This window comes from Natrix helvetica, assembly GCF_964273705.1.
Source record: "Natrix helvetica genome assembly, chromosome: 1".
Taxonomy (NCBI): domain Eukaryota; kingdom Metazoa; phylum Chordata; class Lepidosauria; order Squamata; family Natricidae; genus Natrix; species Natrix helvetica.
This window is the reverse complement of record NC_138548.1, coordinates 286771295-286781748: the sequence shown is the minus strand read 5'-3', so window position 1 is coordinate 286781748 and position 10454 is coordinate 286771295. Positions and strand designations below refer to the sequence as shown.

General features: G+C 42.6%; 1 long non-coding RNA gene across 1 annotated transcript in view; it reads left to right on the top strand.

Moving 5' to 3' along the window:
* Positions 1–621: 621 nt before the first annotated feature.
* LOC309382668 overlaps positions 622–10454 on the top strand; it is a 50447-nt gene continuing 40614 nt past the window's right edge. Inside the window, exon 1 of the long non-coding RNA XR_014173695.1 lies at positions 622–670. This is a non-coding gene — a long non-coding RNA (uncharacterized lncRNA). The remainder of the gene's footprint in view (positions 671–10454) is intronic.

Sequence of the window (10454 nt, the reverse complement as noted above, 5' to 3'; positions counted from 1 at the left end):
CCAGTGAAAAGAATATCCATAAAAATATAGGACTTGAATATGACTTGTAAAAAAATTAAATTTGGATGATAATCCATGTTGGACTTTAAATTGAACATGCTTGGCTAACACAGTACTAATCACTGATAAAATTATGTAAAACAAGTAATGCATTAGATCATATCAAAAGTTATGAATCAGGTTAAAATATAATTATATAGATAACAAAAGCCAAATTTGGGATGTGGCCCAAATCTATAGCTCATATAACCTATCAGTTCCGATTAGAACTAAAGTCTGCATCAAATTTATATTTTATGTGGGAAATTATTGTAGGTATGGAACAATATTCCCACAATTGGAGTATCCTTTCTTCTAAAGAGAGAATAAAGGTCCTTTTCCAGTAAGATCTTCAGAACATTATTCATATTGAACCAATATGCAATAATTAATATCAGCTGGTTTAGCATAAATCAAAACAGGGAACTAACAAATATTGCTGTCTAATTTAATACTTTTTGTGCTAATTAACTCTGAGAGGACAGACTGCCTACCAAATGGTCAGCACCTGTGCTGCTGTTGTTCTGTCCCTTTAAGTCCTCTCCCTAGGCAGCACAGAAATCGTAGGCTATAAAAGCTGAGCAGAGAGGCAGCTGGCTGTGGTCATGTTGGTGTGTGTGAAACAGGAAAGGTGATGTGTATTTATCTGTAAATCAGCCTGAAGCATAGAAAACTATTGTTCTTCAGCAGTGGGACTCAAAAGAAGTAGTAGTTGGAGGAGCAGTGGAAGTGGAAAAGAGAGGGGTAGTGAAGCCTTGAAGTGCATGTGTGTATGTGTTGCCTGCATGGTTGTGTTGGTTCTCTTGGGTTTAGGCTCCATGACATGAATGCATCAAAACAATACTTAGATATTAAAAGCTTGTGTTAAGAGAAATCCAAATGTCAGAGTTGCATGAGCTACAGAACTATAATCCATAAGTAGTTTTCAAGTTACCTTGAATTCTGTGTCAAGTTGTTTTTCAGATATGAGTGTGGTCTTTGATATTGGTGCATATTCCTGGGGCTTAATTTGCCATTCTTTTATAGATGGAATTAGAAGCTGTGCAGATACCCCTTTCTTTCTTTCGACATGGTTTCACACAAAAGAACTTTGAGGTTTATTTTTATTGGTCTGAACCAGTGGTGGGTTCCTACTGGTTCAGATCGGTTCGGCCGAACTGGTAGTGGTTTGGTGGCCTGGGTCACTGGAACCAGCAGTGACCCAGGCCTGCCATGCCCCCGAACCGGTTCTCTCGGTTCTCACCATCTTTTTGGCTTCTGCACATATGCAGAAGCATTTTTATAGTACTGTGCATGTGCGCAAAGCACACATCAATCACACACGTACTGCGTAACCAGTGAGCGAACCAACAGTAGTGGCTGCCAGAACCCACCCCTGGTCTGAACCTCATACTAGAAAACTTTGAGACTGCCTGCCTTTAAAGCAGTGGTTCTTCAAGAGAGTCAAACCACCTTTTCACAGGGGTCACCTAAGACCATAGGAAAACACATATTTTCGATGATCTTAGGAACCGAGACACTAATTTTATGGTTGGGTGTCACCACAACACGAGGAACTGTATTAAAGGGTCGCGGCATTGGGAAGGTTGAGAACCTCTGCTTTAAAGGAAGGGGGCTGTTTTATAGCTTTCTAGACTTATAAGCTATATTGATTAGTACAAGGCACTACATGATTTGAATCATCCTTATTATGACTCTTCAGGCATAGGATGCCTGTTGTGGCCCAGCAGGTGCCATTGTCGCTGCCACCAGACTCCGAGAGTGAGGGTCCCTACGAGTCAGCTCCAGAGGAGATGGGGGACCCTGGACAGGGTTCGGACGCTGAGCAGGGATCCGAGAGTCTGGTCGGCCACCAGGAGGCGCCTGAGGCATGGAGCAGCGGTGAGAGCCAGAGGAGGGGGGCTCCGATGCCATGCCTTGGAGCAGTGGGGAGGAGTCATGAGGCAGTGAGTCAGAACTCAGCAGGGAGTTTCTGGACGCTCGTTACCACCGCGCCCATAGACGCACGGAGCGTGGGCGTAATTATCGGTGGTAAGAGCTCTCAGCTGCTGTTTGGGAGGCTCCTTTCCAGGTTATAAAAAGGGTTGACTGTGCATACGCCCTTTGCAGCAGTCAACAGAAGACTTATGCCAGAAGTTCTAGTCTGGAATTCTAGCAAGCTGGATAGCTGCTTTTGTGTTCTGTTCTTGTGAGTTTTGTCTTGGTGGCTTGCTGCCACGGAAACTTCTGTTTGTTTGTGCAATAAACCTTGTTCCCTTGTACTGTTCTGGAGTGTGTTCTGTGTGGGCAACGGAGGAAGGAGGGTCAGAACAGATGCCTATACCTGAAGAATAAAGGTGAAACCAACTGTGCAGTGCTTTGTACTGTTCGGTAATTAATATAACATGCAAAATAGATGGGATTATACAAGATTTTTTAAAGAGCATTTCTATTACCATAAAAAGTCCACTCAGTATATTTTGCAGAAATAAAAGTGGTTTTTAACAGAAAAATAGCTGGTTAAAAAGACCAGAATTTCAACCTTTAGAATTACTTTTATTATTCTGCAACAAAGATGATTAGGGGACTGGAGGCTAAAGCATATGAAGAATGGTGGCTGGAATTGGGTATGTCTAGTTAAATGAAAAGCCCCAACACTGGAAGTTTTTAAGAAGATGTTGGTTAGCCATTTGTCTGAAACGGTATAGGGTTTTCTGCCCAGGCAGCGGGTTGGACTAGAAGACCACCAAGGCCCCTTCCAACTCTGCTATTGTATTATATTGTATTGGATTTAAATCAGGCAACAACCAATGTATCTGGTAACATACACATTGCAGGGCAAGCCAAGCAGCAGAAGATGAGGCTGGGTGGGACTTGCATCCTAGAGGTGCTTCTGTGGGAGAATGTTGGAGAATGTTCCTCCTTCAAATCAATTCTCTAGATAGTAGAGTAGCACCCCACATCCTGCTGAGTGCTTGGAATTTCTGAGTTTCCATTGTCAGATACCTTCTGTGGATCTGTGCCATTGCTATTTTGCACATGTATGTATACTATCCAGGTGCCAGCAGTGTGCTGCAACTGTCAAAACAGCCAACAAAGTCCTAGGCTGCATCAACAGAGAGACAGCATCAGGATCATGAGAAGTGGTAGTATTGTTCTATAATGCACTAGTGAGACCACATTTGGAATACTGCATCCAAGCCTAATCACCATGGTTATAAAAAAGATGTTGAGAACCTATAAAGGGTGCAGAGAAGAGCAACTTAGATGATAAGACTGTGATGGAGAACCTATGGCACACGTGCCACAGGTGGCACACAGAGCCCTCTCTGCGGGCACACCAGCCGTTGCCCCAGCCCAGTTCCACTGCACTTGCACGTGTACCTCCCACCAGCCAGATGGTCTTTGGGTCTCTGCCGTGCATTTACAGAGTGTGAGGCACATGGGGGGATGCATACACACATGCTTAAAGGCTGGGGCGCATGTGCAGGGGGCGCTCACATCGCATTTTGGGGCTTCGCGTGGCACCCTCATGTCCTGTTTTGGCTTCCAGGTTGGTGCAGGTGGTCTTCCAGGCCCAAAATGGAGTGCAGCTTCCTGTACCAACCTGGAAACAAAAAATGGGTGAGGGGGACGGAGGCATATATGAGGGGGCAGGGCACACTGCGAGGGGGGGTCACATATGCATTGCATTATGGGTGCGCATGCGCTGTCATGCACAAGCACGCTTTCGGCACACGATGACAAAAAGGTCAGCCATCACTGTGATAAGGGATGTGGAGGCTAAACCATATGACGAATAGTTAAGGGAATGTTTAGAGAAGATGACAAGGAGAACAGAATACAACAAAGCAGTATGTTTAGTCTAATAAAGAGAAATCTTAGGGGTTACAGGATAGATGTAGCTGTATTCAGGAACTTGAAAGGCTATGACAGAAATGAGGGGATCAACTTATTTTCCAAAGATAGGACGAGGGGGTGCAAGCTCTTTAAACAGATATAGCTGGAACTAAGGGGGAATCTCCTGACAATGAGAACAATTATCTAGAGGAACAGCTTACCTCCCTGAGTTGTGGCTGCTCCATCATTGGGTATTTTCAAGAAAGAATTGGACAACCCCCATGAGCAGGGAGTTGGACTAGAAGTGTCTGTCCTCACTACACATTACTCTGTGTACAGCTTGACATGTAGCTAAACTCACCTATCCTCAGTGGTGGGATTCAAACTTTTTTACTACCGGTTCTGTGGGCATGGCTTGGTGGGTATGGCTTGGTGGGCATAGCTTGGTGGGTGTGGCTTGGTGGGTGTGGCTTGGTGGGCGTGGCTTGGTCAATGATGTGCAGTGAGGTTTATGGCTGGTGAGGCTGGTGACGTCATCAGGAAGGTGGGGAATGGGACCACTTGTGCTGGAGGCTCAGGCTGTCTCAGCCCCCAGCACACGTGATCCCATTCCCCACCTTCCTGAGCGTGCTCCGCTGGCTCGCGCTCCGCAGTCCTCGAAAGCGACTGGGGAACGACGAGAACCTTCCTGCCTCTGCTGGATTTTGCGCGCTCCTGTCGCTTTCGCGCTCCTGTCGCTTTTGTGCCTTTGGGAGCGCCGACAACATTTCTGCCTCCACAGCTGGACGGATGTATATAATATTATATGCTATTATTTCATGAAGAAAGGTGAGGCTCTGCCTCCCCTGCCTCCCCTGCCCGCACGTCCCTGGGCTTGGTGGGTATAGCTTGGTGGGCGTGGCTTGGTGGGTATAGCTTGGTGGGTATAGCTTGGTGGGCGTGGCTTGGTGGGTATAGCTTGGTGGGTATAGCTTGGTGGGTGTGCTTGGTGGGCATGGCTTGGTGGGCATGGCAGGGGAAGGATACTGTAAAATCTCTATTCCCACCCCATTCCAGGGGAAGGTTACTGTAAAATCCCCATTTCCTCTCAATCAGCTGGGACTCAGGAGGCAGAGAATAGATGGGGGCGGGGGCCAGTCAGAGTTTTTCTGAACTACTCAAAATTTCCACTACCGGTTCTCCAGAACTTGTCAGAACCTGCTGAATATCATCTCTACCTATCCTCCAATAAAACAGACCATGTATGTAGATCTGGATGTGTCATTAAACAGGATGGGTGAAATTGAGAAAATAGAACCCAATAAGAACCCAAACACAAAATAAGCAGTGTTGAGTTGCTGGTAAGCATAACAATAAAGAAATACTGATATAAATCTGAATCTCGCCAGTGATGCTATGCGTATGGGATGTGGATTTTTGTCCTCTGATGAATGTGTGCCACGGATATGGCTGAATTCTCCCTGGTGCTTCTGTTTTCTTCGACTGCTAAAAGAAATGGAGCCTGGCTTCCCAGGATGCACTTGTTTTTCAACTGAAGTTTATGAGTAAATGACCTTTAAAGGGCCAGGTCAGTTTCAGAGTGGTATATGGCACCGGCCAGTAGATGAGAACAACATTATACACACAAATAATATGCTGGGGCATTGCAGGAAGACCTCCAAGATCCCTTCCAGTCCTATGATTCTAAGTCCTCCTGAAACCTAGACTTAAGCAGCTTGCAGGACCTTTGCATGAGAATATGAAAATCAAGACAATAACTTCTTGAGCCTTATTTGTGTAATGTTCTTTTCCCCACTCTTTTTGTCTATGTTGATTTTACAATCTGATTAATTCCTTAATTTGTTGCATATTACCTTTTTTCTTTTACTTTGCATTTTGGATACTGCTGGTTCTGTATTTCTTTTTTTAAAAAATTGCAATAATTAAAAATGCCCTCTTCTTAGGCCTTTCTCAAAGGATTTGTTCAAAAAGCCTTACACATCTTTATAATACCTCAAGGAAATTTTATTTAGACCAACTCTCAGGCCACTAGGAAATAATATGTAACAATCTTTCACAGAATTAAAAATGCAACTGTATACTGCAAAATTGTCCTCCTATTATAATTTGCAAATTGAAAGCAGAAGGTGCCACTGGGAAATTGACTATAACCAGGAGTATACTGGGTCAACTGATTTTATTATGGACATGGGAATATTCTAAACAGTTCTGGATGCTCTGGAAGAAGCAAAGAGATATTTTATCTTATTTCTTTTGTGTAGGGCATTGAACAATCTCAGTAGAAGAATATGCCACAATATTCATGACTGGCAGAGACATGGTAACAAGGTCAGCCAATGAATAGGGCTTAGTAACAAGGATAGCCAATGGGAGCTGAAACAGCTTGGAGTCTGGGTGTGGTTTCGTCCTGCAGCTCTGAGTGCTGTGCTGAGAATTGAAACTGAAACTAGTTTTTCTGTAGTCAGCTCTGAACTCTGAACTGAAACAATCTCTCCTCTCTACCATGTTGGAAGAATCTGCTGTTGGTATTGTACATTTATTCATGTGTTTTTATGTAAATAAAGACGTTAATGATTCCTGCTGAATCAGTTATCTCTGTGTGCTTTCTGGATTTGAATTTTGCAACAAACACTGGCAGAATAGTCATTTACATTGTAGAGAACAAAAGGATAATAATTTCATAGCATCATCATGTTTTCCCTTGTCAGATTTACATTTTAATATAAACCAAAATTAAAAATGACGCCAATATGACCAACCGCAAGAAGGACTGGCTGTCCAGAGTTTTTATTATCTTTTGGTGTCTTAAAGAGGCAGAATTTTTCTGCTTTTGGTTTGTTTACATGTCCTGAATGAGGAGGCATTCTGATTTTTAAATAGCTGTTGCTCTTGACTTTAAGAGAGATTGTACCTTCCATTTTTTTCCCCTTTTAACGTGTCATTCATTTTGAGATATGCTCTAGAAGATATAAAACTTACCTTTAAACATTTTGTGAAAATTAAAAATGATAGTGCATTACATCCACCAATGTTTGAGATATTATTTTTTCTTTACTATTCTCAAATAATGCCATTTTGCCCACATAATTGTCTTCCCTCTCCCCACCTTAATTGTGATTAAGACTCTGATACAGTTCTGATCCTTCTACTTCACTCTTCTTTTTTATTTTAACACTATCTGGAAAATACTTGTCAAAGACAAAGTCCTTTTTTCTCATTCAACTGAAACATCTTCTCAAGAAGGGCTAATGCCAAGAACTAATACATATTGTCTCCCACCCTACACCTGTATGCATACACAACATAAACTGTTTTGTACAATTGCTTAATTGGTTAATATTCAGATATGTTTGTCATTCAGTTGTGGGGTTGCAAGAAAATCATTTTCTGAGTAGCTGGCTAGAATATGGAGATCAGAAATGGAACATTCTTTCACTAAATAAAGCAAAACAAAAATAAAATATCCATTAATTCGCTTGAATTTATTGCTTCTGGTTTTTATAAAACTGCAGGAATATTATTCTTAAAAATAAGAATGTATATAAGGGCCCTGGTTATTGTTGTTGTTGTTTGTTGTGAAGTTGTGTCCGACCCATCGTGATCCCATGGACAACGTTCCTCCAGGCCTTCCTGTCCTCTACCATCCTCTGGAGTCCATTTAAGCTCACGCCTACTGCCTTGGTGACTCCGTCCAGGCACCTCATTCTCTGTCGTCCCCTTCTTCTCTTGCCCTCAGTCTTTCCCAGCATTAGGCTCTTCTCCAGTGAGTCCTTCCTTCTCATTAGGTGGCCAAAGTGTTTGAGTTAGGGCTCTGATTATCAAGATCTAAACAATATTCTCTCCAGTGGAATCTGTGTCCACATGCTATTAAATCTCTTATTGTCATGAGCTTTAACAGGATGAAATGGTGCATCACATGGCAACAATTCTTGAAGCAAGGTACTTCAAATGAGCTAAATTACAGAATACATCTAAAATACAGGACCCATCATTTTCTCTTGAGGGAAAATGGTGAAGTGGGGAAGTGGTGGCTGCTTCAATGCCACTGGTTGCTTCTGCATTGCTTTGCTGGGCTACTTCTGCAATCATATACGTGATCTTCATTTTCAACCTTCCATGACGGTTTCCCAGGCAGTCTTGCAATCCCTGGCCCCCACCAAACAGCAGCCACATACCTGCCTGCTGGAAAAGGAAGGGAAGGGATTTATGATGTTTCTTGCCAGATTTCCACAAGGAAACTCAATGGGGAAACTGCCAGGAAGTTATAAGTTATTCCTGCTTCCTTTGCTTTTTTGCCCATCCTTGGTCATTTTGTTTCTTTGTTAAGGTAACAAAATATCTCTGAAATGATTACATGACAAGTCTACTCTAACATTGTCCAGTGGTGGGTTGTAGGCGGTACTCCCCAGTATAAGCGTACCAAAGCTTGCCCGGAACACCAGATACCGTTCCAGTACAGTGCTCCAGAAGGCCCACCCGCCTGCCCGAACTCCTTACTGGTCTTTTAAGTCTTCGGCGCTTCTGTGCATGCAAATAGCACATACAGCACCTGCACGACAGTCTGCTGAGCAACTGGAGCATCGTGGAGGCACTAAGACACATGCGTGCACTGTGGGCATCTATGTGGATGCCGCCGGGCCCCTTCCAACTGTATTGGTTGGAAAGGGATCCAGAACCCACCACTGGTCCAGATCCTGTTTAAACAGCTACCAAGCAGTTAGCTAGATTAAGTGAGTTTGATTTTATTTCATTCCTCCCCACTCTCCCCACTTCAAAAGAGACTAACATGAGAGATTTTTGGGGGGAAAGGTTGGGACTGCCATGTTGGGTGGCTGAAAGTGTATCAGAATGCTCAATCTGAAAAATGATTTACTGATGGCCTCCTTTCCCATCACTTTGTCCTCCTCTCCCTCCTCTGCTCTTTGAAGAAGTAAGATACCAAGTCGTCAGCGGTTTGATCATTTTATTATTGAATGTTACCCATCTTTAATTTATTACTCAAATTTAGATGTCATTACACTGCTTATTAGAATCATCATGATCCAGCAAAAATCAGTATGTTGTTTGATATTTTACATTAATATTATTTCAGATTAACAATCTTCCATTTTTAAGCAAAGATTGAAGGAAAACAAGCAAGAAATGGAATTTATAAATATTCAGTATTTATTGTAAAGTACGGTCTCATTGGCAAAAAAAAAAAAAAAAAGTCATAAGGCATAACTGTAGGGAAGATGGACCTCCAATCCAGTTATAAATACCAACAGAAACTTCCTTCCATATCTCATTCAACTCAGCTGCACCATCTGCAGGATATTGTTTAAAGCCAAAAGGACCACTGAGGCATCCAGCCACAACACCAATGTTTTAGACAAATGTTAAACAGCACTTCAAACCATAATCACAGTTCGTTTAGGAAAACAAACCACAGTGGCAAACTGGAAAGAAAACTACATGTGTACCTAACAGTCAATTCCTCTTATCTGAGATGGCAAGAGTGCCCCAGAAAATGTTCTTTGGTGTAGAACAAGATATGGAGTCTTGGAGGACAGGATGTCCAGAGGACCCATATGCCGGTTCCCTGCTGGTCACATTTATTTTGATAATTCCTGGAAGAAACAGGGATACTCTTATCTCTCCTCCATGCCTCTCCTTTTATGCAGGCATTTCGGCATGAAGATAGGGTTAACCACAGTGCTGAAGCAATAATCCCACTGCTGAGTCTGGTATTTAAAAGCTCCAAAGGGCTGTTGCCGTTGAAAATTCATTTCCGGAGCTTTCATTTAGTTGCAGTGAGATTGCACCTGAGGATGACAGTAAAGGCATGGCATGCAGAACCAATCCTTTAGGAGGCTTCCGTTCGCTGTCTGTCAAAGCACTTCCCCACTCCCCTTTAATGAAATGCTATTTGGAGAGAAGTGCTGAGTATATTGTGTTGGCCAGAAGCCCTTGAGTACCAATCATTAATTAATGAGCAACTTAGAATTAAAAATAAAAAAGAGAATGAGAGAGAGGGAGAGCAACAGAGGACATACTACTATGGGTTGAAAGGATAGCTTTGCAAACCTTCACTTATCAAAGTTAGTATTTTGTATGCAATGGGTAGTTGTTTTGAATTCAGAAGACTGCCTGGAGCTGCTCTGTTGTATTCTGTTCTCCTTGTCATCTTCTCTAAACATTTTTATCAGTCTGATGCTTACAGTCAAGCTTCATTTCCTCACGTACCAAAGCAATTTTTCCAATAATCCTGAGGCATAACAAGGAACAATATGTCTTATTTGGAAGCTACAGAGGGGGCCACATACAATAAGGCCTAATCTTTCTGAACCATTATGTCACCCCTAACTTATATATTATGATATTACCATTAAAAGAAAAGGGCTGTCTACCTGGGGAGGGAAGAGAAAGAGGGAAATAAAATATGATTGAAGTGGGAGGAGGTAAAGAGAGACCATAATGATGAAGGAAAATAATGAAGGCTATATAGTTGGATATTACAAGAAGCTACCGTATTTTTCGGAGTATAAGACACGCCTTTTACAGCCATAATAACATTCTTTCTCAGTCAAGGCCATCTGGACCCGTAGCTGTGATGG